This window comes from Loxodonta africana, chromosome 2, assembly GCF_030014295.1.
Source record: "Loxodonta africana isolate mLoxAfr1 chromosome 2, mLoxAfr1.hap2, whole genome shotgun sequence".
Classification (NCBI taxonomy): Eukaryota; Metazoa; Chordata; class Mammalia; order Proboscidea; family Elephantidae; genus Loxodonta; species Loxodonta africana.
The window spans coordinates 202,828,623-202,851,818 of NC_087343.1; positions in this window are offsets into that span (position 1 = coordinate 202,828,623).

Here is a 23,196-nt window from a genome sequence, read left to right on the forward strand (position 1 = left end):
ACAGGACTATTTTCCGTAGGTAACTGGGATTATTTACCTCAGACAAGAAATTAATACTCTTAATGAATTGTTAGTTCAGTGGCATCATGGTATGAGAGGTCTACCATAGCCACAAGAAGTCACAACCATCATTGTGTCCCCTGACAAACATATTTATCTTTTGAGAACTAAGACCTCAAGACCAGCAGAGTCCAAGATTGTGGGGCTGGGAAGAAAAACTTGAGTAAGTTATTAGATAAAATAGTGAGAGGGTTCACATCTATTTCTGCTCGTTAGTTCCTGGACACATGTATTCTGACTTCGGCAAAAAAGAAGGAAAAATCACACCAGATATATAAACCATATGCTGCATGATACATAAAAATTCTTCAGTCTTGTAGACCTCTGATGCCAAGCTAGTGATATAGCTTACTTTTCAGTAGCTATCCCAATGTTCTATAAGGTCACCTGCTTTTAGGTGTTATGATACATGGAAAGTACAATATTTTTTATGGTCATGAATTTATTGCCAGATTTTTCTTATGCTGAAACAAATTTTGTGGTTGGAGTAATGCTACATGGGATACTGTGATTGTGAATAAGGCATTTGTAAGTCCACATTTAGTGGTGCAAATACATAACAGAGAGGGAAGGCAAATCCATATCTAGAATAAGTTCTATAATAGTGATGACAATTTTGCACTCCCTGCATGATGAAAGAGGCCCAAAGTAATCAGTGAAAGGGCTCAGTGTTGTCCTCAATGTTTTGACAGTTAAGACACTCAGTTCTAGTGGTAGGAAGACCATCTTGGTGAGGAAAAGTCCATGCCACAGAGTCTTTGCTCATATAGCTTCTATTCCAGGACTATTGCCAATTAGTTTATAGGCCTATTGAATAAGCCCTGAGATGACTGAGGAAAGATACTGACTGACATCCACAGGATACATTTTCTTGTCCACCCAACTATTGAGACACTTCCTTAAAATGGATGTCCTTTATTGCTGTGCCCATCTGAGAGATTCATTTATATAGGCCTTCTCCAACTGTAACCACATACGTCTGTCAGTTTTTTGTACTTTGGTGGCTTGTGTGTTGCTGTGATACTGAAAACTATGCCACTGGTATTTCAAATACCAGCAGGATCACCCATGGTAGACAGGTTTCAGCTAAGCTTCCAGACTAGGACAGACTAGGAAGAAGGGCCTAACAGCCTACTTCTGAAATAATTGGCCAGTGAAAACTTTATGAATAGCAGAGGAACATTGTCTGATATAGTACCAGAAGATGAGCCCTCTTAGGTTGGAAGGCTCTCAAAATATGACTGGGGAAGACCTATTTCCTCAAAGTAGAGTCAATCTTAATGATGTGGCTGGGGTCAAGCTTTCAGGACCCTCATTTGCTGATGTGGCACTACTTAAAATGAGAAGAAATAGCTGCAAACATCCATTATTCATCAGAACATGGAATGTATGAAATATGAGTATAGGGAAATTGGAAGTCATCAAAAATGAAATGGAACGCAGAAACATTGATATCCTAGGCATTCAGAGAACTGAAATGGACTGGTATTGTCTATTTTGGAATCAGACAATCATGTGGTATACTATGCCAGGAATGATGAGTAGGAATGGCATTGCAGTCATTGTCAAAAAGAAAATTTTAAGTCTACCCTGAAATACGATGCTGTTAGTGATAAGATAATATCTATATGTCTACAAGGAAGATCAGTTGTTATGATTATTATTCAAATTTACCCACCAAACTTTAAGACCAAAGATGAGAAAATTAAAGATTTTTACTGACTTCTGCAGTCTGAAATTGATCAAACATGCTATCAAGATGCATTGATGATTATTGGTGATTAGAATGCAAAAATCAAAATCAAAGAAGAAGGAACAGTAGTTGGAAACTACAGCCATGGTGATAGAAATGATGCCAGATATCACATGATAGAATTTTACATGACCAACGACTTTTTCATTGCAAATACCTTTTTCACCGACATAAACAGTGACTGTACATGCGGACCTAGCCAGATGGACTATATAGAAATAAAACTGACTACAACTGTGGAAAGAAGCAATGGAAAACCTCAATATCATCAGTCAAAACAAGGCCAGGGGCTGACTGAGGAACAGATCATCAATTGCTCATATGTAAGTTCAAATTCAAGCTGAAGAAGGATAGAGCAAATCCACAGGAGCCAAAGTATCACCTTGAATCTATTTCACTTGAATTTAAAGGCCATCTCAATAATAGATTTAACTCATTAAACACTAATGATTGAAGACCAGGTGAGTTGTAGAATGACATAAAAAACATCGTATACAAAGAAAGCAAGAAGTCATTAAAAAGACAGGAAAGAAAGAAATGACCAAAATAGATGTCAGTAGAGACTCTGAAAGTTGCTCTTGAACAGAGTTGCTAAAGTGAAAGGAAGAAACGACAAAGTAAAAGAACAGAAGATTTCAAAGCGTGACTTAAGAAGACAAAGTATTATAACGACATGTGCAAAGATCTAAAGTTATAAAACCAAGAGGGAGGAACACACACAGCATTTCTCAAGCTAAAAGAACTGAAATATAAATTCAAGCTTCGAGTTGCTATATTGAAGGATTCTACAGAGAAAATATTAAAGGATGCAGAAAGCATCAAAAGATGATGGAAGGCATACACAGTCACCGCACCAAAAAGAATTGGTTGATGTTCATCCATTTCAGGAGGTAGCATATGATCAAGAACCGATGGTATTGAAGGAAGAAGTCCGAGCTGCACTAAAGGCATTGGCAAAAAGCAAGGCTCCAGGAAATGATGGAATACCAATTGAGATGTTTCAACAAACAGATGCAGTGATTACTTATCTATGCCAAGAAATCTGGAAGACAGCCACTGGTCAACTGCTGGGAGGAGATCCATATTTGTGCCCATTCCAAAGAGAGGTGATCCAACAAAATGTGGCAATGATGAAAAAATGTCATTGATATCACATGCAAGTAAAATTTTTCTGAAGATATTCAATAGTGGTGGCAGCAGTACACTGACTGGGAATTGTCAAATTCAAGCCAGATTCAGAAGAGGACGTGGAACCAGGGATATCATTGTTGATGTCAGATGGATCTTCACTGAAAGCAGAAAATACCAGAAAGATGTTTACCTGTGTTTTATTGACTATGCAAAGGTATTATGACTGTGCGGATCATAACAAATTAGGATAACATTTTTTTTTTTTGTACTGTATGAAACCCTCACTTTATTTTTTATATTTTCAGCTTTGTAAAAAAAAAAAAAAAACTTATTTTTTCATCTATATATATATCATTAAAGGTATTTATTGAATTGATAAAATAAGAAAAAAGAAAGCAACATGAGTAAATAAATAAGAATGAGCCTCAGAAAAATAATATGGAGCAGGATAAGCCAGTCTTAAAACAGTCTGTTTTGAATGATTTCTTTGATATAAACTAAAACTCAGGCAAAATTAAGATATATTAATACAAGAGAGGGTAAAATGTTTATTCTTGATGGGGGTTGGGGGTGAGCCAGCGGGAGGAAGCATGAGTGGCAATCTCCTTGGTGCCACTCTGCTCTATTTCCTGATCTGGGTGATTGCTACATGAGCAAATTCTATTTGAAAAATTAATACCTTGAAACTAATCATGAGACAAATCTAAATGGAGGAGAATTTTTCAAAAAAGCTGGTCTGTAAAAGTCAGTCTTAAAAGATAATGATCAGGTGGCTCTTTTCCTTTATTCAATTAATGTGGTTTATTACGTTGATTGAATTTCTAATGTTGGGACAAATCCTACTTGGTCATGGTGTATAATCCTTTTAATATGCTTCTGGATTTGGTTCGCTAATATTTTGTTAAGGATTTTTGCATCTATATTTATCAGGAATATTGGTGTACAGTTTTCTTTATTTTCTTGTTTCTTTCTCTGGTTTTGTTATCGGGATAATGCTAGCTTCATAGAATGAGTTCTCCCCTCTTATATTTTTTAAAAAGTTTAAGAACTGGTATCACTTCTTCTAGAAATGTTTGGTATACCTCCCCAGTGAAGCTGTCTGGTCTTGGACTTTTCTTTGTTAGGAAGTTTTTGATTACTGCTTTGATCTCTTCACTTGTTATGGGTATGTTGAGGTCTTCTGTTTCTTCTTGGGTTAATGCAGGAAGTTTTTCTGTTTTGAGGAATTTGTTCATATAATATAAATATTCTAATTTGTTGGCATACAATTGTTAATATTCTCTCATGTTCATTTTTATTTAATTAGTGTCAGTTGTAATGTCATCTCTTTCAATTCTGATTTTAGATAGCTGTATCTTCTTTTTTTTTCTTAGTCTAGCCAAAGGCTTTTTGATTTTATTATCCTCTCAAAAAATCAACTTCTGCTTGCATTGATTTTAAAAATGGATTTGTATTCTCTAGTGCCCTTTTCTCTGCTATGGTCTTTTTTATCTCCTTCCTTCTGGTTTGTCTGAGTTTGGTTCACTTTTCTTTTTCTAGTTCCTCAAGCTTTATTTTGGTAGGCTTTTTATTTGTGATCTGTCTTCTTTTTTAAATATAGTCATTTACACCTATAAATTTCCCTCTGAGGACTGTTTTCACTACATCCCATAGATTTTAATATGTTGTGGTTCCATTTTCTTTTGTCTTTAAATATTTTCTGATTTTCTTTTTGATTTCTTTTTCAACTCATGGCGTTTAACAAAACCCAACATGCTTTCATGATAAAAACACTCAACAAAGTAGAAATAGAAGGGAAATTCCTTAATTTGATAAAACAAATTTATAAAAATCCCACTGCTAACATCGTATTTAAGGGAGAAAGAGAAAGATAGGAACATGTCAAGGATCTTGATCTCACCACTGGTATTCAACATTGTACTGGAAGTTCTAGCCAAAGCAATCAGAAAAGAAAAAGAAATAAAAGGCATTTGCATTGGGAAGGAAGAAGTAAAACTATTCCTTTTTGTTGAAGGAATGACCCTATGTATAGAAGACCCAAAGAATTTAGAATTAGCAAAGTGGCAGGATACAAAGTCAACACACGAAAAACAGTAGGAATTGTATACATCAGCAATGAAGAATCTGAAAAGGAAGTCACGAAAACAATACCATTTACAATAGCATCTAAAATAATAAATACCTAGGAATTAATTTAACTGGAGAGGTGAAAGGCTTGTACACAGAAAACTATAAAACGTTACTGAAGGAAATCAAAGGTGATCTAAATAAGTAGAAAGACATTCTATGCTCATGGATTGGAAGACTTAATATTCTCAAGATGTGGATACTACCTACAGCAATCTATAAATTCCAATGAAATACCCATCTAAATTCTAACATCTATGTAGAAATTGAAAGGTCAATCCTCAAATTTATACGGAACTGCAAAGAACCCCGAATAGTCAAAGCAATCTTGAAAAAGAATCACAAAGTAGGGGAACTCTAACTTCCCTATTTCAAATTGTATTATAAAGCTACAGAAATTAAAACAATCTGGTACTGGCATAATGATATATATAGACTAATGGAATAGTATTCAGATTGTAGAAATAAATTTGCATATCTATGGTCAATTAATCTTCAAAGATTAATTGACCATAATCTTTGACAAGGATGCTAAATTCATCAAGTGGGAAATAATCTGTTGAAGAAAATGGTGCTGGGAAAACTAGATTTCCACATGCAAAAGAATGAAGTTGGGCCTAAACTTCACACCATATAGAAAAAGCTACTCAAAATGGATCAAAGACTTGAACGCATGACTTAAAACCATAAAACTCCTTGAAGAAAACATAGGGGCAATGCTTCAGGACCTAATGTCAAACAGCAGATTCATAGTTATGACTCCAAAAGTGCAAGCAACAAAAGACAAAATAAATAAATAGTATCTCATCAAAATGAAAAAACTTCTGTACATCAAGGGACTTTATCGACTCAGTGAAGAAACAACCTATAGACTGGGAGAAAATTTGGGGGAACCATATGTTAGGTAAGGGTCTGATATCCAGAATAGATAAAGAGCTTCTATAACTTAACAAGAAAAACACAAACAGCAAACCAAAAAATGGGCAAAGGACCTTAATAGACATTTCACCAAAAGGATATACAAATGGCCAATAAGCACATGAAAAGATGCTCAACACCATTGCCTATAAAGGAGATGCAAATAAAAATCCCAATGATATAACACTTCATTCCCCCTAAAACCAAACCAAATGCATTGCCGTTGAGTTTATTCTGCTTCATAGTGACCCTAAAACTACCCCATAGGGTTTCCAAGGAGAGGCTGGAGAATTCAAACTGCTGACTTTTTTGTTTAACAGCCGAGCTCTTAATCACTGCACCACCAGGATGGCTAAAATAAAAAAAAAAAAAAGGAAAATAACAAATGCTGGCAAGGATGTGGAAAAAACAGAACTCTTATTCATTGATGACAGGAATGCAAAATGGTATATTCATTGCGGAAAAGTTTGGTGCACCTTCAAAAAGTTAAACATATAGCTACCATATGACTTAGTATTCCACTCTTAGGTATATATCCGAGACTTGAAAACAGCAATACAAACAGAAACACCAATGTTTACTGCAGCAGTATTCATAACAGCCAAAAGGTGGAAATGTCCCAAATGTGTCCATCAACAGATGAGTGGGTTAATAAAATGTGATATATACATACAATGGACTACTACTCTGCTATAAAGAAAAAGCCACAACATGGATGAACCGTAAAAACATTATGTTGAGTGAAATAACTTAATCACAAAAGACAAATATTGTATAATCTTGTTAAAATAAAATATCTAAAACAGGCCAATGCATGAGATCAGAGTTTGATAATAGTTACCAGGGGAAGGAGGGAGCGGGAGGGGGGCAAACCACTGTGTAGGAAGCATTGAGTTTCTGTTTATGGTGATGGAAAATTTGGCAACAGATATTAGTGATGGTTGCACAACATGGCTGATATGATTGGTTTCACTGAATTGTATACATTGAATTGGCAAGTGTATTACCTATATTTTTACAATAGTAACAGAAAGTTAAAAACAAACAAACAAACAAACCAAAAACATGATCTTGAAAAAGAAGAATGAAGTAGGAGGACTCATATGTCTTGACTTCAAAACATATTATGAAACTACAATAATCAAAACAATCTGGCTCTGTTGTATAGACCAATGCATTAGAATTGAAAGTCCAGAAATAAACTCATATACCTAAGGTCAACTGATCTTTGATAAAGGTACTAATTTCTTTAATGGGGAAAGAATAGTCTTTGTAATAAATAGTGCTGGGGAGAATTCTGAGAAGATACAGGCATGAGCAGGTCTAGATTCCAGCCCTCCCCACATATCCATCAAGAAATAAAGGCATAAATTTATGCTTGGCCTGAGGGACTCTGAATCAGTGACCAGAGGACAGCAGCAAGGACCAGAAGATGGACAGGAGTAAACAACAAATCTCATAAGGAAGGAACACCTCTTCTCTCACTCCCAAATCCTCCCCATCCTGGCACCATGGACTGTCAGGGGCTGCAGAGTATGAAAATGGTGCCTGCAACAGAGCATGCACCCCCATCCAACACACTTCCTAATTGTATGCAGGGAAGGCCCTGAGGTCCGGCTCTGAAATCAATAAGATCTATCTCCCTGCAGGTCTGTTGAGGCGTGTGCCTGCCCTTCTCCCTCCTGGTATAGCTGAAAGTCTTTGACCTAAGGCTGGCCTGTAACTGCCCTTCACTCTCCTTGCACTGGAGAAAGCCTGCCTGTGCTCACCTCTGAGATAAGTGGGCCCTCAAAGAGAGGTGAAGGAAGCCTTGAGGAAGAATGGAAGTCAGCACCCTGTCCTGCCAGGCTTCATTCAGTATTGGCTTTCTGACTGGAAAATGTGATCACAGAAATGGCCCACAGAGCAGAAGATGGAGCAATAATCAAAGAAACAACACTGCACACCCTGATGCACAGACTGATGAGAGTGTGTTCACTGTTCAGTTTGGGAGGCACTAAAAGATGGAAACTACGGTCTGGACTTTTCAAATCCTCGTTAAATAAAAGAGGGAAAAGGAGGTGTCTTAGTCATCTAGTGCTGTTATGACAGAAATACCAAAAGTGGATGGCTTTAACAAAGAGAAATTTATTTCTTCGCAGTAAAGTAGGCTAAAAGTCCAAATTCTGGGCGTTGGCTCCAGGGAAAGCCTTTCTCTCTGTCGGCCTTCTCTTCAATCTTCCCCCGGACTAGGAGCTTCTCTGAGCAGAGACCCCTGGTCCAAAGGACACGCTCTGCTCCCGGCACTGCTTTTTTGGTGGAATGAGGTCCCTCTCTATCTCTGCTAGCTTCTTTCTTTTATATCCCAAAAGATTGCCTCAAGACACAATACAATCTTGTAGATTGAGTCCTGCCCCACTAACACAACTGCCGCCCATCTTCCCTCACTAACACCACAAAGGCAGGATTTACAACATATAGGAAAATCGCACAATACCGAGAATTATGGCCCAGCCAAAATGATACACAAGTTTTTTGCGGGACATAATTCAATCCATGACAAAACCCACTGCTGTCGAGTTGATTCCAACTCACAACGACCCTCTAGGACAGAGTAGAAGTGCCTGATAGAGTTTCCTGGAGCACCTGGCGGATTCGAACTGCCAACCTCTTGGTTGGCAGCTGTAGCACTTAACCACTACGCCACCAGGGTTTCCTCCATGACAAAAGGTATCACAAAAAAGGAGTCTTGGAAATAATCCTTCTGGTGATATACTTTTCTCAGTGAATTATTAAGTTTGCCATCAACTGAATATGAGATTGGGAAAGGATATATTGGTAGTTTTTAAAATACAGAAGCAATGACACAGTCGCAGAAGACAGCGAGAGAGTAAATAGGTAGAAAATTTAGTGCAATTGTCAGCCAGAATTAATGGTTCTCTGGTGCTTAGTGATGAGGAATTTGATAATTTCAGTTAACATGGATTGGTATATCTCCTCAGCTTTGTTTTTCTCAGTAGGATGGCATGAAGTAAGCAGAAAATCAGATGTAATGGGATTGCTTTTTTTATGGTCAGGACTAGAAGTAGGAAAAAGAGCAATGGACCTGGTGTTTTTGTTTTTCAAGGAGCAATTATAATGCTAGATTGTGGAAGGCTGGGTAAAGAGAATGGAGAGTGAAGATATCAATGTTTTCCACAATTTGGTGGTGGTAGAGTAATTTTGGAGTCAGGAAGTTAGACACGGGAGGCTGAAAATAGGTAGTAATAGGAGAATGGGGTGCAGAAAGTGAAAAGTGATGAAATTACAATTATAGGTAATGACAACCCCTAGTGTGTGAGAAGGAGAAAGAATGGATGAAATGAGTGGAGGGTGGAGAGTTGAAAGATGACAAAAGGGAGAGGCTGAGGGTATAGGAGAGATCATTTGCATGGATGTTGCAATCACTGAGAAGAATGACAGGGGTTGAGGTGGGGAGTGTCAAAATGAGTCAGGAACTAAGGAGAGGAGTGATATGGGGTCAGCAGATTATTTCTAGAGGAAAGCAGTTGGTGCCAAAGACTGATAAAACACATTTCAAAGCTGATGTGATAGGGAATTATCTGGGAATTGCACTGAGGATGAAAGAGGACATTCCCACCTTCAGGTCTGGTAGTACAACGACACGAGAGAAAGCATCGACCAATTGAAAGAGTTGCAAGGGAAGGAGTGACTTCAGGCAAGAGCAAATAAATGAAGTGAATTTTTAGAGTGGAGATTGAAGATGTAGTGGATTGACATAAAGCTCAGCTGATTTTCATCAGGTGCAGTGGAAAAATGAGAAAAAGGGTCTGGAAAAGGAATTTACAGAACCAGTTGGTTCAGTAGGATCTTGGGGGTGAGGTCTTCTTTTGGTGAATAACATTAACAATAATGTATGTCACGTACTGTGGAAATGTAGTAATATGTATTAAAATGCTTCAACCATTTTCTGTTGTTTACGACAGAAAGTTGGAATGCATTCACAACTGAGAATATATACCTAGAATTTAAATAGAGCCTATACAACTCTGAAATATTGCTTTTAACTAATAAAAAATCACCCTCAGGACATCAGCTTATTTCTCAAGAAATAGGTTTCAATTTCTTTTTATGTAAATAAAGGATGCTTTTTTTTTTTAACCTCAATACTAATATTCTTCTTAAGCGACTTTAATAAACCTAGATATGTGCCTCTAGAACTACAAGCATACCTCGGAGGTGTTGCAGATTAAGTTCCAGACCACTCCAATAAAACAAATATCCCAATAAAGTAAGTTGCATGAATTTTTGGTTTCCCAATGCATGTAAAAGTTATGTTTACTCTATACTGTAGTTTATTAAGTGTGCAACAGCATTGTGATTAAAAAATAATGTACATACTTCAATTAAATAATACTTTATTGCTTAAAAATGCTAACCGTCGTCTAAGCCTTCAGTGAGTTGTAATCTTTTAGCAAATGGATGATATTGCTTCAATGTTGATGGCTGTTGACTGATCAGGGCGATGGCTGCTGAAGGCTGGGGTAGCTGTGACAATTCCTTAAACTAGGACAACAATGAAGTTTGAGGCATTGATTGACTCTTCCTTTTATGAAAGATTTCTCTGTAGCCTGTGATGGTGTTTGATAGCATTTTACCCACAGTAGAACTTCTTTCAAAATTGGAGTCAATCCTCTCAAACCCTGCTGCTGTTCTATCAACTAAATTTATGTAATGTTCTAAATCCTTTATTGTCATTTCAACAATGTTCACAGCATCTGCATCAGGAGTAGATTTCATTTCAAGAAACCACTTTCTTTACTCATCCACAAGAAGTAAGTCCTCATCTGTTAAAGTTTTATCATGAGATTGCAGCAATACAGTGACATTTTCAGGTTCCATCTCTAATTCTAGTTCTCTTGCTATTTCTGCCACATCTGCAGTTACTTCCTCCACTGAAGTATTGAACCCCTCAAAGTCACCCACGAGGGTTGGAATCAACTTCTTCCAAACTCCTGTTAATACTGATATTTTCACTTCCTCCCATGAATCATGAATGTTCTTAATGGCATCTAGGATGGGGAATCCTTTCCAGAAGGTTTTTAACTTACTTTGCCCAGATTCATCAGAGGAATGGATGGCAGCTGTAGCCTTACAAAATGTATTTCTTAAATAATAAGACTTGAAAGTTCAAATTACTCCTTGATTCATAGGCTGTAGAATGGATGTTGCGTTAGCAGGCATGAAAATGACATTAATCTCCTTGTACATCTCCATCAGAGCTCTTGGGGACCAGGTGCATTGCCAATGAACAGGGATATTTTTGAAAGGAATCCATTTTTCTGAGTAGTAGGTCTCAAAGGTGGCTTACTATATTCAGTAAACCATGTTGTAAACAGATGTGCTTTGTTGTCCCATTTATAGACCATAAGCAGAGTAGATTTAGCATAATTCTTAAGGGCTCTAGGATTTTCAGAATGGTAAATGAGCATTGGCTTCAACTTAAAATCACAGCTGCATTAGCCACTAACAAGAGAATCAGCCTGTCCTTTGAATCTTTGAAGCCAGGCATTGACTTCTCCTCTGTAGCTATGAAAGTCCTAGATGGCATCTTCTTCCAATGTAAGGCTGTTTCATCTACATTGAAAATCTGTAGTTTAGTAGATACCTTATCAGTTATCTTGGCCAGATCTTCTGTCTAACTTGCTGCACCTTCTGCTTTGGGACTTGCTGTTTCACCTTGCCCTTCTGTGTTATGGAGATGGCTTCTTTCCTTAAGCCTCATGAACCAACCTCTGTTAGCTTCAAACTTTTCTTCTGCTTGCTCACCTCCCTCAAACTACATAGAATTGAAGTGAGTTAAGGCCTTGCTCTGGATTAGGCTTTGGCTTAAAGGTATTTTGTGGCTGGTTTGATATTCTCTATCCAGACTATTAAAGCTTTCTTATCACCAATAAGACTATTTTGCTCTCTTGTCATTCTTGTGTTCACTGGAGTACTACTTTTAATTTCCTTCAAGAACTTTTCCTTTGGATTCACAACTTGGCTAGCTGTTTGGTGCAAGAGGCCTAGCTTTCGATGTATCTTGGCTTTTGACATGCCTTCCTCACTAAGTTTATTTCCAGCTTTGATTTAAAGCGAGAGACATGTGACTCTTCCTTTCATTTGAACACTTAGGGGACATTGTAGGGCTATTAATTGGCCTAATTTCAATATTGTCATGTCTCAGGGAATAGGGTGACCCAAGGAGGAGAGGGAGAGAAATGGGAGAATGGCTGGTCAGTGGAGCAGTCAGAACACACACAACATTTATCAATTAAGTTCACCATCTTATCATGGCACCCCAAAACAATTATAATAGTAACATGAAAGATCACTGATCACAGATCATCATAACATATAATAACAATGAAAAAGTTTGAAATATTGTGAGAATTATCAAAATGTGACACAGAGACTCAAGCGAGCACACTTTGTTGGAAAAATGGCACCTATCGACTTGGTTGACATAGGGTTCCCACAAAACTTCAATCTGTAAAAAAAAAAAAAAAACTCAGTATCTGAGAAGCACAATCAACCAAAGTGCAATGAAGCGAGGTGTGCTGTAATAATGAAATTCATAAATAGTGTTACACAACATTTGCACATTCTACTAAGGAGAGTGGTTATACTGAATATATGTCATAGATTTCAATTATTTCTATCAAGCTTACAAATCATTTGTTTCTTTTTTAAGCTCTGCAGGTATCTATACAAAGTATAAGAAGACAATGAAAACAATATTTTCAAATGATACTATTTGGGGAATATTATGTCTCTCACAGTAATTGGTTTTATCGGGAACACATTTCTAGTGATGTTTCACACCAACACCTTATTCCAATTCCAGCCCCAACAGAAGAAACCTATAGATTTGCTATTCATCCACCTGACTTTAGCTAATGCCATGACAATTATTTTTAGTGGGGTTCCAGAAATACTGTATTATTTTGGAATGAGAAATTTTGCAAAGGACATTGGTTGTAAGACAGTGCTCTACATGTCCAGAATCACCCAGGGTCTGTCCATCTGTTCAATGTGTTTCCTGAGTACATTTCAGGCCACTATAATCACTCCTAGCAACTCTAGGTGGGCATAGCTCAAACCTAAAAACACCATACACATTTTGCCCACCTTTCTTTTCAGGATCACCAGCATGCTGATCTACATCCAGATCACCATATAAGCACTTTGGCTCCCTACAACTCTGGTGACATTGGACCAACTTATTCTCTGATGTACCGTTTCAGGAAAGAAAATGATACGCACTGTCAGGATGCTGTCTTTCTAGGGAGCATGATTATACGAAATTTCCTGTGTGTGTTCCTCATGACCTTGACCAGAGTCTACATGGTGATGCTTCTCTTCAGACATCAGAAGTTAGTCCAGCAAGTCCACAGTGCCAACCTCTGTCCACGAATCTCTCCTGAAACCGAGACCAAGCACAACATCCTGGTGCTGGTGAGCTGTTTTGTGTTCTTGTACTGTGCTGACTGCTGCCTTGCCATTTATGTATCTTACAGACATGGTGTACAGAGGCTGGAGAACATCACTATTTTTCCCTTGTTATCCAGAAATTTGTTCTTTTGTACTTCTCAAAAAATAGTAACAAACTCTCCTATACCAACTGTGCCTTTGTAAAGATGAGAAAGTCCTCTCTGCAGAGCATTCCCCTCAAAGGTTCAAATGCCCTCACAAACTCCTCTGGAACAATGGACAAGAGAGTATAATTTTCCATCACCAAATATTAGTTATGATAAAATTCTTAAAGTGCATTAATAATTTGTATTTTGATATTCCTTCACAGTATCAAGTTGAACGAACATACTAAGATAATTGATCAGGTTCATGGAATGAAGCACTTAGGAGATAGTGTCACCTGGATGGTAGGACACTCCTTTACCTTTCTTTCATTGAATTTCAAAATTTCATACTTGTGTTTATATGAACCCTTCTATTTTTAAGAGGTTCTCTCCTAATGTGACATATATAGCAGTTCAATTACACTAATGACACTTACTGGATTATGCTGCCCAAAGCCTTCATCACATCAAAAGATTTTATATCTGCACTGTTGCATGCATAAAACCTGGAAGTCAACACTTGGATTTACTATATGCTATTCACTTGTACCTGGTTTAAACAGAGAGAGTAGTAGGAGATTCAAATATGCTTCCTCTATTCCACAAAAACTGTAATCAGGAGTATAAAAACAACAAATATATTAGTCATCTTCATATACTTAAAGAAACCCACATTTGTTTTTCCATATGTGCGATTTGTATCTATTTGCATCATTAGATGTGTTTTTGAATTTCCATACGATTTTTCAAGTCATGTATTTATGTGAGCAGCAATTTTATTTTTGTCCTATCTTATAAAACATTATAAAAATATTTTAAAATTCCCAAATATCACACTAGGATAGATTACAAAGCCTGAAAAATTCTGCTACATAACAACTAAAATTCTGAAAGTGTGGTTGTTGCCTCAGCACATTTGTGAATGTCACAATGCAAAGCTTTGTGCTTCATAGCTCCTTGGAGAAAAATTGGGACTTGAAACTAAAGAACAAATATTGAAGGATGGTATCTTAGTTATCTAGTGCTGCTATAACAGAAATACCATAAGTGGATGGCTTTAACAAAGAGAAATTTATTCTCTCACAGTCTAGTAGGATACAAGCCCAAATTCAGGATGTCAGATGCAGTGGAAGCCCTTCTCTCTCCATCTGTTCTAGAGGAAGGTCCCTGTCATCAATCTTCACTTGGTCTGGTAGCTTCTCTGCACAGGAACCTCAGGTCCAAAAGACTTGCTGTGCTCCTGGTTCTGCTTTCTTGGGGGTATGAGGTTCCCATGTCTCTCTGATTGCTTCTCTCTTTTGTACCTCAAAAGAGATCGGCTTAAGGCACTGTCTAGGAAACCCTGGTGGTATGGTGGTTAAGCGTTAAGGCTGCTAACCAAGATAGTTCGAATCCACCAGGTGCTCCTTGGAAACTCTATGGGGTAGGTCTACTCTGTCCTATAGGGTCTGAATGAGTCGGAATCGACATGACGGCACTGGGTTAGGTTTGGTTGGGTAATCTTGTCATGCACATCAATATAACTGCCACTAATCCATCTCATTACATCATGGTCGTAGGATTTACAACACATAGAGAAATCACATTGGATGAAAAAATGGTAGACAGTCATGCAATACTGGGAATCATGACCTAGCCAAGTTGACAGATATTTTGGGGGACACAATTCAATCCATGACAGATGGAATAAAAAAAAAAAATCAACTACATGTTTTTCATGGTAGAAACAACTAATCATGAAGGTGTTCACCATTGAAACTAAAAGAGAAAAACTTAGAATAGGCAAATACGAACACAGAATGTGGGATTAGCTATAAAATATTTTTAAGGCAAAATTTGTACTAGTGATGGAGAGGGTATTAAAATAATGAAAAAATTTTGAGTTAATTGAGAACAAGTATCAGCCCTACACTTTGCAGAATTAACAGAATAACTGCAGATGTATAAGGGAAGAAATTATAAACAGAAATGAACATGTCCACGATTTACTGGGAGATTAAAACACCCTTCTCTCAACAAATGGTACCTCAAGCAAACAAAAATTGTAAAAGTACATATAACTTTTTTTTTTATTATTATTACTTAAAGAACAGGTTACAAAACATTTCAATTAAAATTACAGAATACACATCTGTTCAACAATTGGAACATTTAGAAAAATTGGCCCTGGCAAAGGACAAAATAAAAACATCAAGAAATAATGAAAGCTTCTGTCATTCAAATCAACTCCAAAACTTCTGTGAAAATACCTTTGTGTTTACTGTACAAAGTGAGAAGCTGCAACATTGTCAGAAATTAGGAAATAGATTTATAAAAATTTTCTTATAACAAAATATATATAATAAAAACACCACTTTAACCATTTTAAGGGATATAATGAAACCAATTACAGTTGCCATATTGTATGACCATCACACTATTTCTAAAAGCTTTTCATCACTACAAAAAACAAACAAAAACCTCAGTACCCCTTAAGTAAAACCTCTCTGTTCCCCCTCTCCATGGTAACCACTAATAATTATTTTTTACTCCATTTATTTGCCTGTTCTAGATATTTCCAATAAGAGGTATAATACAATATGTGTTCATAGTATTTGACTTTTTTTCACTTAACGTAGTATTTTCAAGGTTCAAACATGTTGTAGGATTTAACAGAGCTTCATTTGCCTTTATGGCTTAAAATATTCCATTTTATAGATATAACATATTTGTTAATCCATTCATCTGCTGATGGACATTTGGGTTGTTTACACCTTTTGAGTATTGTGAATAATGCTGCAATGAAATGGGAGTATGGGTATCTATTTGAGTTCCTGCTTTCATCTTTTCTGTGTATATACCTAGAAGTGGAATTGTAGTGGTTAAGGTCTGCAGTTGGAATCCACCAGCCACTCCTTGGAAACCCTATGGGGCAGTTGTACTCTCTCCTATAGGGTCTCGGAATATACTCCACAGTAACGGGTTTTTTTTTTTTTTTTTTTTAATATCCCTGGGTGGTGCAAAGGGTGAACATGCTAGGCTGCTAACTGAAAGGTTGGCGGTTCGAGTCCACCCAGAGACCCCACTGTTTTCCACAGTGGCTGCACTGTTTTACATTCCCACCAGCAAAGCACAAGGGTTCCAACTTCTCCACAACCTCGCTAACGCGTACTTTCCATTTTCCTGGCAATAGCTACCCTAGTGCAGATGAAGTAATTGTGGTTTTGTTTTTTGTTTATCGTGGTGAAAATATACACACCAAAACATTCGCTAGCACAACGTCCACATTTATAATTCAGTGACATTGATTACATTTTTTACGTTGCGCCACAATTACCGTTATCATTTTCCAAAACATTCCACCAGCATCAGTATAAACTCAGTGGTCCCTAAACAAAAACTTCTACTCTCCCCCTTCCTCTTCTCCCCTCCCCTGGTAACCATTGTTTTTATCTATTCGCTTATTTTATGTAAGTGAGATCATACTCCACCTGTCCTTTGTACCGAATTATCTCACTTAGCATAATGTTCTCACAGTTCATCCATGTTGTGACATGCATCAGAACTTCACACCTCTTTATTGCTGCATAATATTTCATTGTATGTATATATCACATTATTTTTAATCCATTCTTCTGTTGATGGACATTCCAGTGGTTTCTACATTTTGGCTGTTAAAAAAGTGCTGCAACGAATTTTGGTGTACAGGTTTCTGTGTTCCTGCCTTCACTTATACTGAGTATATATGTAGGATTGGGATTGCTGGGGCATGTGGCAATTCTATGTTCAACCTTTTAGGGAACTGCCAAACTGTTTCCACAATGGCTGTATCACTTTAAATTCCCACCAGCAATGCCTGAGGGTTTCACTTTCTCCACAAACTCACCAACACTTTTTGTTTTCCTTTCTTTGATAATTGCCATTTTAATGGGGTGAGGTGATATCTCATTGTGGTTTTAATTTGCATCTCCCTAATAATGGTGTAGTAGTTAAGAGCTACGACTGCTAATCAAAAGGTCGGGAGTTCAAATCCGCCAGGCGCTCCTTGGAAACTGTATGGGGCAGTTCTACTCTGTCCTATAGGGTTGCTATGAGTTGGAATTGACTTTGCTGCAACGGGTAATAGTTAATGATGTTGAGCACCTTTTCACATGCTTGTTGGCCATTTGAACAACTTTTGTGAACTGTCCAAGTCTTTTGCCCATTTTTTTGATTGAGTTGTCTGTCTTTTTGTTGTTAAGCGGTAAAAGTTTTATATATATATATATATATATATGATATTAGGGCCTTATCTGATACATACTTCCTGAAATTTTTTGTCCAATCTTATCTTTCCCTTTATTTATAAAGTTCTTCGCTGTACAAAAGTATTTAGTTTTTATAAGGTCCTGTCTATTTTATCTTTTGCTGCCTGAGCTGTTGTTACCATATCTGATAATCGGTTGTTAAACGCTGGGTCCCACAACCTCAGCCCTACATTTTCTTCTAAGAATTTTATGGTTTCAATTTTCAAATTTAGGTCCTTGATCCATTTTGAACTGGTTATTGTGTATGGTGTGAGGAATCTCCTTGTGGTTGTGATTTGTATGAGTCTGAAGACTAACGATATTGAGTATCATTTCATGTGCTTATTGGTCATTTGTATGTCATTTTGGAGAAATATCTATTCAAGTTATTTGCCCATTTTTTAATTAGTTTTTTGTTGTTGTTATTGAGTTGCAAAATTCTTTATATATTCTGGGTATCAAACCATTTTCAGATATATGGTTTACAAATATTTTTTCCTATTTTGTATGTTATCACTTCCCCTTCTTGATAAAATCCTTTGATTGTATAAATGTTTTACTTCTGATGAAGTTCAATTAATCTATTTTGTCTTTTGTTGATTGTGTTGTCCTTCATTATAGACATCATTTTTGAACATAGGCTAGAAACAAAATTGGCATCAGTTGGCTCAACAGCAGCATTGGATTCAAGAAGAAATTGAAGTTTGTAGATTTTAATAAAAAGATCCTTGCATCTAGAATATTACATTAAGTAAAGAGATAATTAAACACAAGTGTGCAATAAAGACAAGGCATAAAATCATTCAGGAGGATTATCACAAAATGACCCTTTGAAACTTCCTTTAGAACAATAATTTGAAGAGACAGAGAACAGAATGAAGGAGATGCTAATACAAAAAGGATAAATAACCTTTAGGAATTGATTAATTAAGATTGCTTACTAAAAACCACCATGAACTAAAAAATTTTAAAAAAGCATAGCTATGGCACCTAAGAACTAAATTTCTAGTTCATGACAGGGGTGAAAGAAGGCAACTAAGAGTGTGTTTTAAAATTCATTTTATCTGGAACAATACACAGATATGGTAAAGCTGATAAAAACAATAGGAAAAATAAGTGTAAGAATGGATGTAGAAGCTCATGACAGACTTTCATCACCCTACACAAACTTAAAAATTGGTGAAAATATAAGTAATATTTTAAGTGGTCAGATATATTCAGTGAAAGGAAGTCTAAAGAAATAATAAATAGCCTTCCTAGATGAGTGGAACTCATTGGCCATCTTCTTTTTATTTCAAATATAATATCAATATCTGGGGAAGATTACGACTTTTATAGGCAAAGGGGCATTTCTAGGGTTAATAGAAACCAACAGAGCCTTTTAAGATTGATGGGCAGGGTGGTGGGATGAATCGGAAACTGTAGGATCCCCAGAAATATTGTGAGCTCCCTCCAAGCACATATTTTCCTCTGTAGGACTCTAAATGAGTATAAGAGGCATGGGAAATTGGGGACTAAGCTAGAGAAGAGTGGCAATAAATTCCCCAGCCTCATAGTGCTTAGGTCCCAGAGTCTTGGTAGTGAGAGGGCTCTGAAATACCTACAAAACACTCAGAAATCATTAAAACCAGAGGCGAATAAAAACTAAAGCAGCAGCTGAACCCAGATCCAGCTCAGTTCACAAATGGATGCAAGTGATCAGCCCGTCATGATAGTTGTCAGGCAGATGAAAGGACATGACCTCTCAAAATATTTTCTCAGGTTTCAACAGTTATTTTAAACACATTGTCCAGTATAAAAAACAACAGCATTACGACACATGCAAAGAATCATTAAAATAAAAGAAAATCAAATAGACCTCTAAAATGACAAAGAAGTTGAAATTAGCAGACAAAAGCTTTAAAATAACTATTTTAAAAATGTTAGAGAAATTAAATGGAAAGATGAACAAAATGGGTGAAAAGAAAAAATATCCACAAATAAATAGCTATAGTAATCAATACAATGTAATAGCAGTTTGGGGGATACACAAATGGCTCAATGGAACAGAACAGAGAGTTAAGAAATAGATTTATACACATACAGCCAACTGGCTTTTTAGATGAGGTTTATTGAGATGTAACTTACACTGCATACAATTCACCCATTTAAAGTGTAAAAATCTGTAGTTTTTAGTATATTCAGAGTTGTGCAACCGTTACCTCAATTTATAACATTTTCTCCATCCCCAAAAGAAATAATAATAAGAATCACTCCACACATACCAACCCCCTCCACCAGTCCTTCCTGTCTGAGGCAACCAACAATCTATTATGTTGAGGAATTTCCTTTCTATTGCTATTTGATTGAGAACCTTTATCAGGAATGGGTGTTGGACTTTGTCGAATGCCTTTTCAGCATCTATTGAGATGATCATGTGATTCTTTTATTTCCTTTTATTTATGTGGTGGATTACGTTGATTGATTTTCTAGTGTTGAGCCATCTTTGCATACCTGGTATGAGTAACACTTTGTCACTCTGTACTATTTTTTTGATTTGATGTTGGATTCTATTGGCTAAATTTTCTTGAGAAGTTTTGCATCTATAATCATGAGAAATATTGGTCTGTAATTTTCCTTTTTTGTGGTGTCTTTTCCTGGTTTTGGTATCAGGGTTATCCTGGCTTCATAGGATGGATTCGGAAGTATCCCTTCCTTTTCTACGTTCTGAAATAATTTGAGTACAAACTCTTCTCTGAATGTTTGGTAGAATTCTCCAGTGAAGCCATATGGGCCTGGGTGTTTTTTTTTGTTGGGAGTTGTTTTTATTACCTTTCATTCTCTTCTCCTTTTATGGATCTGTTCAGATTCTCAACTTCAGTTTGTGTTAGTTTGGGTAGGTAGTGTGTTTCTAGAAGTTTTTCCACTCCCTCTAGGTTTTCAAATTTACTGGAGTATAGCTTTTCATAGTACTCTGTTATGATCCTTTTTATTTCAGTTGGGTCTTTTGTGATGTCCCCCATTTTATTTCTTATTTGCCTTATTTGCATCATCTCCTGTATTTCTTTTTTCACTTGGTCAATGGTTTTTCGATGTTGTCAATTCTTTCGGAGAATAAACTCTTGGTTTTGTTGATTCTTTCTATTGTTTTTCTTTTCTCTATTTCATTTATATCTGCTCTTATCCTTATTATTTCCTTTCTTCTGGTGGCTGTGGGCTTCTTTTGCTGTTCTCTATTTGTTCGAGTTGTGTAGCTAATGTTTTGATTTTGTTCCTTTCTTGTTTTTTGGATGTGTGCATCTATTGCTATAAACTGACCTCTAAGTGGTGCCTTTGCTGGGTCCCAAAGGTTTTGGTATGACATGTCTCCATTCTTGTTTGATTCTAGGAATTTTATTATTTCATCTTTGATTTCTTCTATTACTCAGTGGTGTTTAAATAGGGTGCTATCCAGTTTCCATGTATTTTTTTTTTCCTTGCTCTTCTTGTTATTAATTCCTAGTTTGATAACGTTGTGATCAGAGAAGATACTTTGTATTATCTCAATGGTTTGGATTTTGTTGAGGGTTGCCTTGTGGCCTAAGGTGTTGTGTATTCTGGAAAACGTTTCATGTGTGTTGGAAAAGAATGTATACTTTGCAGCTGTTGGGTGGCGTGTTCTGTACAGTTTTATGAGGTTGAGTTGGTTGATTCTGGCCGTTAGATCTTCTGTACCTTTCTTGAGATTTTTTTGCAGATGGACATCTAGTTTTGCCAGCACCATTTGTTAAAAAGACTGTCTTTTCCTCATTTAATGAATTTTAGGCCTTTGTCAAAGATCGGGTAGACATAGGTAGATGGCTTTACACCTTGGTTCTCAATTCTGTTCCATTGGTCAATGTGTCTGTCATTGAACCAGTGCCAGGCTGTTTTGACTATCCTAGTTGTATAGCAGATTCTGAGTTTTACCCAAGGCCTCTTCCCTTTCCATATAAAGTTTATGATTAATTTGTCTTTCTCTTTAAAGGATGTTGTTGGCATTTGAATGGGGGTTGCACTGTATTTGTAGATTGCTTTGGGTAGAATTGACATTTTCACAATAGTAAATCTACCTATCCATGAACATGGTACGTTTTTCCATTTATGTAGGTCTCTTTTGTTTTCTCGCAGTAGTGTTTTGTAGTTTTCTTTGTTTAGGTCTTTTACATTCCTGGTTAAATTTATTCCTAAGTATTTTATTTTTTAGGGGCTATTATAAATGGTATTGATTTCCTTTCCATAGTTCTCTTAATTATTGTATAGAAACCCAACCGATTTTTGTATGTTTATCTAGTATCATGCTACTCTGCTGAATCTATTAGTTTCAGTAGTTTTCTTGTAGTCTTTGGTTTCTCTATGTATAGTGTATCATCTGTAAATAGGGATAGCTTTACTTTTTCCTTATCGATTCGGATGCCATTTATTTATTTTTCTTCCCTTATTGCTGTTCCTAAGACTTCCAGCACTGTGTTAAGTAGGAGTAGTGATAAAACACATCCCTGTCTTGTTTTCATTCTCAGGGGAATGTTTTCAGCCTCTCTGCATTGAGAATGATGTTGGCTGTTGGTTTTGTATAGATGCCCTTTATTATGTTGAAGAATTTCCCTTCTATTCCTATGTTATTGAGAGCTTTATCAGCAATGAACGTAGGACATTATCTAAAGCCTTTCTGCCTAAATTGAGATGATCATGTGATTCTTTTCTTCCATTTATTTATGTAGTAAATTACATCAATTAATGTTCTAATGTTGCTTCATCCTTGCATACCTGGTGTGAATTACACTTGGTTGTGCTGTATTATTTTTTTATATAGTGCTGAATTCTATTGGCTAGAATTTTGTTGAGAATTTTTGTGTCTATATTCATGATAGATATTGGTCTGTAGTTTTCTTTTTTTGTGGTCTTTGCCTGGTTTTGGTATGAGGATTATGCTGGCTTTGTAGAATGAATTCAGAAATATCCCTTCCTTTTCTGTATTCTGAAATAGTTTCAGTAGTATTGATGTGAACTCTTCTTGGAATGCTTGGTAGAATTCTCCAGTGAAGCCACCTGGGCCAGGACTTTTTGTTATTGTAGGGAGTATTTTTTTCTTTTTTTTACCTTTTCAATCTCCTTTCTTGTTATGGGTCTGATTTCAACCTCTGTTTGTGTTAGTTTAGGTAGGTAGTGTGTTTCTAGAAATTTGTCCATTTCCTCTGGGTTTTCAGTTTTTTTTGAGTACAGTTTTTCATGGTACTCTGTTATGATCATTTTTATTTTAGTTGGGTCCATTGTAGTGTCCCCCGTTTCATTCTTACTTGGGTTATTTCCTACTCTTCCTGTTTTTCTTTTGTTAATTTGGCTG